This window comes from Asparagus officinalis, chromosome 4 (genome assembly GCF_001876935.1).
Source record: "Asparagus officinalis chromosome 4, Aspof.V1, whole genome shotgun sequence".
In the NCBI taxonomy this organism is placed as follows: domain Eukaryota; kingdom Viridiplantae; phylum Streptophyta; class Magnoliopsida; order Asparagales; family Asparagaceae; genus Asparagus; species Asparagus officinalis.
In genome coordinates, this window is record NC_033797.1 from 102,670,301 (window position 1) to 102,678,217 (window position 7,917).

At 33.3% G+C, this 7,917-nt stretch overlaps 1 protein-coding gene across 2 annotated transcripts in view; it reads left to right on the forward strand.

Moving 5' to 3' along the window:
- The window catches only part of LOC109837916 (KH domain-containing protein At1g09660/At1g09670-like), a 32,683-nt gene that overhangs the window by 16,210 nt on the left and 8,556 nt on the right, over positions 1–7,917 (forward strand). The gene's annotated exons all lie outside the window — the stretch shown is intronic.

Consider the following 7,917-nt stretch of genomic DNA (forward strand, 5'->3'; position numbering starts at 1 on the left):
AAAATGGTGGAATGTGCCTTAGGTTTTGTCATTTGGATCTAAGGCTATTTCTTTAGTTCAGGAATATCTTAATGTGAAATTAAAGTTAGTAAGCTACCTTTTCAAGATAATATCTTGTAAGAGATATCTCTGCCTCAAAATTTTACGTTGGTTAATACGGCTGGAATTGCACTTCCTATGTGCATCTAGGAGCTATTATGCACTCTTTATTTGCGGATATGGATCTATTTGCACTCCTAAATCAATTCTCTGGGGTCTACATATTGGATTTTGGAGATACAAACAAAATGGTGACACCCAAAAAGATGCATCTAAATTAAATTTCATGTCTTTAACGGACTATTAAGCTATTTATCAACTATAATGAGTGATGGGAAGATAGAGGAGAAAAAAAATACACATGGCCTTTTTATCAATTAAAGAAAGCTTGTAATAGGAACCTCAAGGAGATATGGGGTGATGCGGTGGTTTTAGAAAAGTAACATATAGTAGGTTCATTGATGGCTTTATAGATGTATATGAATAGAATAAACTAACTCTTTAAGGATTGAAAGTTATTATCTCTTTGCTTATGGTGAAGCTATTAGACATATTAAAGATAACATCCCATGGTGCCTAGTGTTTTCATATTACTTAATGAAACCTAGAAAATTATTGATGGAGAATGGAAAACAACAGGGAAGGAAAAAAGGCATAAGCCTTTTGCTTCATGCCTGGCTTTGATGGTATCACTTGAATTAAGGTTCGTACACATATTGCATCATATAATTTAAAAAAATAAAAATATTTTTCCATGAACATCTTCATCTTCCTTATTGAAGACATACTAACATTTATAGACTTTAAAATCTTGGTCATGAAGAAGTAGTTTTAATAAGAAAGAACGGTAATCATATTCAAATAAGAGAGAACATTCAATAGGTTCTAAGAGAATATCCCAAATCAAGTAAAATTTCTAATTTTATGTTTTCCCTTTTATATAGATAAGGCTCAAAGAAATTTTCTATTAAAAATTTCTATTACCAAAAAAAAGTCTCAAATCATCTTTTTCTTTTTTCCTCAATTGTCCGTGATCTGATTTTAGTGGGACTGAGTTGTCAAAGTGGGATACTTGATTAGTATTTGGCGTTGACAAAGATATAATATATTAGTCTGGGACTTTGATAACAACACTTGTAGTTTTTTCCTTTTAAGAACCCGTCCGCACTTCTGAACTAAGTTCAAGACTAAATCTACATAAAGGGTTAGAATTAATGACCTCAAAATTTAAGTCGCTTGCTCCTTGAGTCTCTGATATATTTTATAAGAACAATGTAATTAATGCATCAATTTTGTAATTGTTAATATCTGACCTTAATTATTTAATTTAGTATAACAAAAGCAACCACAAAGCCTTTATCCCAATATTTTCGGGTCATCTATGTAAATCCTACTCTTCCATTTGGCTGTTGAAGGCTACTTTTTCACTTAGTTAGGCCTTATCACATGATTCATATCTTTAATAATTTCTACCATATTCTTACGCCTTTGTCTATTCCTGCCTTCTCCATTAGTTATAATCTTATCACTCCTAATCAGGCATTTAGCGGCCTCCATGACAAAACCATCTCAAGTGATTCTTGCTCATTTTATCCTCTACAAGGGAAATTACTAACTTACTACAAATGCACTCATTTTTATCCTACCATTACAGTGGGTTTGGATAGAGAGGAAGGTTTTGGAGGGGAATGATTGGACTACACCCACGGGAGGGGGATGGAAAGGAAAAGAATGGAATGTCATAATTTGTGTTTTGATAGATACGAAGGAAAAAAGATGATACACTATTACATGTGTTTGTTTAGAGTAAATGAAGAAAAAAGGAAGGAAGCAAGATGACTAATATACCCTTATCTATTCATAGTTTTTTATTTCACTTTCTCTTTGGTCTAGCAATATAGCAGCTGCACTTGATAACTACCATATGCCTACATGATTGATTGCTAAGCGGATAAGAGCATGATGAATGAGCTAACGACAGTCTTCTTAATAAAACAAACAAAAATGTGTTATTTGTCTTTGTTCTTCAGTGGAATTAGCTAGTCTTTGCATTCACCTCCTCAACCTCGGCTTCTAACTAAAGTGTCGCCTCCTCGTCATCATTGATCACCGTAATATCATTTTATATGACACTATTACTGCTGGGTAGTAACAACACATTATAATAAGAAAATAGTTCCGATCACCATTAATCACCAAAATCTCATTTTAAGACTATTATTATTAACACGAGACAATTGCAATGAGCTGAATTCCATTGTACAACAAAGACAAGTGCAAAGGCTAAATTAACATCAACCTGATAGAAAGCAAACACAGGGCTTCTGACTCGATAAATATGAAAACAAGATTACAAGAAAAATGTCACAAGTTCCCTCCATAATGTTACCTAGATAAAACATCACAAGAAAGCAATTCCTTACAAAAAAAACAAAGATCAAAATCCATGTGATCATGACAAGGGTAGTGTGTCGCCAATGGTCATGACAATCCTCAAGACCCCATCTTTGCATCAGCACTAACAAGCTAAATGCAATATTCTCATCCAAATCATATTGCAATCAAAACAGGGAGAACCATGGTTTGGGTTCAAGGCTTCCCTCAATTAATCATACAGAAAAATAAACATGCAGGAACATCTAATATGAAGAAAACACATGGGAATACAAAATCAAAGGCAAAAAGTAAACATAGAAACCTAAAGTTGCAGCATTGCCAGAAACACAAGGAAATCCTTGGCTACTAAAATGCAGCTTAATTTGCCATAACCTAGAACTTTTACGGTATCAGTTACATAGCCTAAAAATGGCAACACAGTCACTAAAAAAGCTAGGTAAGTATGAGAAGAAAACAAAAGTCATGCTTAGCATAGTTTTGCACACATATATTTTATGTCTCTAACATAGCCATAAACAAACCTTTGCACTCTTCATGTGGGACTACAAAGAATCCACCCTTCATATCGGGATTTTTAACCATTTAAAGATATGCTTTGCTTCGTAGATCTTTTTCAACTCCAATAGTTACCAATTCAACATGAATATCTTCACTAGTGAAGGCAAGTGACTGTGAATGAGCATACATGGCATTTCCCTCTCTAATTGCTTCAGCTACATGCTCTACTACCTCTTTCATCAACAAAAGTTTGTTATCCTCTTCCTTTGCTAGAGGAGCCTACTTATCTTTCTTCTTCTTGTGCTTTGAAGATGTTGCTGTAGCATGTTCTTTTACAGGAGGTATTATACACAAGATCATCATTAGGATGTGGGAAAACCTCTATGGTCATCTCACCTCTAGAAGCCAACATGTCAATATATCATCTTCACCCATATTTGTTGCATTTTCCAGACATTGACGCTTCTCCTTAGCTGTTATAGCACCCTCGCCAGTCGCTCTATCTTTACCAAATAATTGCAACATCTGCTCATAGTTATGAACGGGATTGTTCATGTATTTTGATGCATCAGGGTTTGCCTATATGGAAAAATAACAAAATAAAATTAGTTATAGTGAACAAACAGAAGTTGATGAACGAAATTCCATGTTAGCCCGTCAAATCTTTGAACTTGCTCACAAGTCCCTCAAATCTTTGCAATTTCAAAGATTTCATGGACAAATGAACAATGTCAAAATCTTGAGGGACTGATATGAAATTATTGAGGATCTAGGACTAATATCTAAATAACCATAAACCAACAGAATATATATACCTTCAATAGAGGTTCCCAAGCTTCACGATTAGCCGTCCACATGCTTGTAATTGGACACCAAGCAAATCCACTAAGGTTTTTGAATAGATCAAAGAAGCTGCTGAAATTTTGCTTCATAGTTTTCAAACGATTTTTCAGTCTATCTTTGTTGATATCCATCTCTGGTTTTTTCAGTCAACTCTCTGGAGACATTAGATGAAGCAATGCTAATCCAATTTCCATTCACTCTATTTCCGATGGTTTGTTGATGCAAAAGTGCATCAATCAGGCACTTTTCCATCTTTTCCGTCCACTGTACTTTATCACTTTTGCGTTCATCTACACTCTCAATCGGATCATTGCCCATACTACTTTTTCCCATGTTGTCTGTACAATAAATGCACCTTGTGCATTTGAGACTGGTAGTATACAAAAAGATTCAAATATATATATATATATATATATATATATATATATATATATATATATATATGAGAAATATGGGTATGCTTGGTACCAAGCACAAATTTTGTGCTTGGTAGTGATGTGTCCACATCCTCATGCCACTCACTACCCATGTGAAATTGTTCCCACATTTAAATGAGTGGAGGAGGATTTGACACCTCACTACCAAGCACAACGTTTTTGTGCTTGGTACCAAGCCATACCATATTTCTTCTCTCTCTCTCTCTCTCTATATATATATTATATATATATATATATATATATATATAATATATATATATATATATATATGTTGTCTGTACAATAAATGCATACAAGTAAATTTATCAATATGAAGAAGAACCTTGTGGCATTTGAGACTGGTAGTATACAAAAATCTATATATATATAGTATATATAATATTATATATATATATATATATATATATATATAATATATATATATATATATATATATATATATATATATATATATATATATATATATATATATATATATATATTATATATATATAGCTTAGTCATATATAGCATTAGTCCTAGGCTATGAAGCACGGACACGCATAACATGAAGCCGTGTCGTGTCGTGTCCGTGTCGGACACACGTGTCGAACACATGTATCCTATGTATTTTTTAGGATTTGTCTCGTGTCGGCGTGTCGGATGGCCGTGTCGGATCCGTGTCCGTGCTACATAGGTCCTAGGAGAATAAAACTTGCTATATTAGATGTAAGGGAATAATAAGTACTATTAGTGATATATACTTGAATCACATATAAACTGAACTTTGTTTGTACAAGTGGAAAAACACAGTGAAGCTAAGTTTATTTTGAGAACCTGTACAGTCATAAGGGGTTTCATAAAAATATAGAAGGTCAAAACTATGTATTAGTTAGCAAAGAAAACATCTCATTGCGTAAGTTTCATAAGCAACCCCAACTTTTAAATTTATATGTGGACACTGAAATAACTCTTGTTCTTGTTTTTTAAATCTCATTAACGCGTAGACTTAGCTAGTTATCTGCAAGCATTGATTCATGGTCGTACAAACTTGTATATTTGAGTATATTAATGAACATCCATTATAATTAACTAGTATAATTTTTGATATTCTCTCTGCAGATGAACAAACCAAAATAAATAATAAAACAACACATCAACGACAATAATTAAAGAGTTAATATTCAATACAACATCAAAAGCTTGCCATATAAAGATGGGATTCTCATACAAATAGAAAGTAAAAGCTCAATAAACCCTTAATTAGCTAAATAATCAGTCCACATGTTCATTGCTATGGAGTCCCCGATAGTTATTGCATGTTGAGCATCTTGGTTATCTTCCAAAGGAGCATGAGCAGTAGCATTTCCATGTGTTTGACTTTCAAGCTCACTATCCACTGCAGCTATTAATTCTTCATCTGGATCAACACCCATTAGGTAATTATGAAGGATGCAACAAGCCAATATAATCACACTTTGAGTGGTTCAGTTGAGCCTATAATATGAAATCTACTCTTCAATACCCCAAATGATCTCTCAGTTGTATTGTGCAAGGATGAGTGCCTAAGGTTATACAACTCACGAGAATTTTGTGGTTGTCGAGTAGAATATTCTTTCAAGTGATAGCGTACACCTCTATATGGCGCCATGAGTCCACTTCGATGCATAATTATACAATCAACTAGATATGCCTATTATGATGAGCAACATCATTTTTATTAAGTTGCTTAATCATATGAGTAATTTATAAATAAATGTACTTTAGTTAATTACCTTCAGGAATATTGAGACTATCTTCTCTTCTTAGAGCATTTTTTATTATCCTTGAGTCATATGCAGTCCATTCCCATCTAGTTAAGACATGTAAATTTCATATCACATGAACATGCAGTTAGCACATTTTGCGTTGGATAATCCTTTCTACCCTGATAGCATGGTGTGAGCAAATTGGAAACTTTAACACGAATATGTGTTCCGTTAAAAGCCCCAATACAATCCTGACATAGATATACAGTAGATAGTGTTTACATTTTGTCAATTGAAGTAAATAATTATAAATGGTTGGATGTTATAGTTACCTTAAACTATGGCCAAAACCTAGAACTGTTGGTAATTTCTGGAGGGACTTCCAATCCATCAGGTTGTCGAATGAATATTTCTTCCAATAGAATTGTTGGCCTTAACACTCTATGGAAATGTCGACTCATAGTTTCACCAGAACTACAAAAATAGCATTGGAGGGTACGATTAAATGAGTTCACGCCTAAGATGTTAAGGAAAGTGATAACTTGTTCTTCTACCGATGCTAGACGTGTACTTGTAAGACCACCATGGGTTCTAAGAATGCCACACAAATTGATAAAAGTTTCTGAACTCATTCATATAAGTGAGCGTGCTTTGGGACTTGTTTTAACATGGCGTATGAGTTCTTCACGCACTCGTTTTCTTTCTTCATATGACTGTTTAATGGGACTATCAACATTCCTAGAGTACATCCTTCGTCGAATATACCAATTCACCACTAGGCATGTAATATACACGACATGCAGTCGTCGAGTCGCTCCCACATATTCGAGACATTTCTTACTTCACTTTGTTGACTATGCATTCACCAGAGTTTAGAAAATACAATCAGTAAAATAAAAAATTGACTATGTGAAACTTATCTTAATTGACTTAACTAACTAATGAATTAACAATTAATAAAATAAATCATTTGAAAAATTATAATCTAACCTGAATCCATTCAATGATTGATACTTAATTGTTTGTCCACAGTACAAAACATATAATATAAAAATAAGTTTGATATTTGTGATCCTATAAAATTTTCTACGAGAGGATAATGAAGCAATGATCAGCAAATGCACGAGTCTATAAAAAAAATTATCTTAGATAGCAGAAACATACAAGTAAACATAGATTTCAAGTGCTAGTAGAAAATGTATACAAGAAGAAACAAGAGATACCTGATTCGTTAGGGCTCAGCTGTCCAACTTCTCTCTATTATATATTTCTCTATAGAAAGAAGACTAGAAACAGGTGAGTTTTTCTCTCTGATATACTTCAATCACCCAAGTTTTTTTTGTTGAGACGTTTCGACTACCGCTATAAAATCTAGAGGGATAAGTTTGGTATCTTTTAAAAGTTTCCCTTAAAATCTAATCCCTCCCCTCTATCTCTCTAGTTTAGGAGGGTTAGGAAAGTGGCTAAATTTGCTATTTTTACCCCTCCCACCCCTCCCACCCCTCCCTTGGTGATTAGAATTTGTAACCAAACACAATACTTGGATGGGTAATATAATAACCAATCCAACCCTTCCCCTCCCATCTTTAAAAACGCTATCCAAACCCACTATTAGTGTATGTCCACTCATTCACCATAACATTATCATTTTTGCTATACTCTTCTTTTGCACATGTTTTTTTAATTTGTTAACATTCTGATTCATAAGGCATTGTAGGTCTAACCATTGTATAAAATTTCTCGAAATTTAGTGGTATTCTATGACCACATAAGACTCCCTAAATACTTCTCCACTTTAACTATCTGATTTGATTTGATTTACCACATTAATGATTAACTAATACATTGATTTGACAAAACAATTAAATATTTACATTTATACATGGGTATGTTTAAACCAAATTTATTTGATTATTAAACTAATTAAGTAATTAATAACTAAACCTCACATGTCCATATATTTGTAAGTCACATAA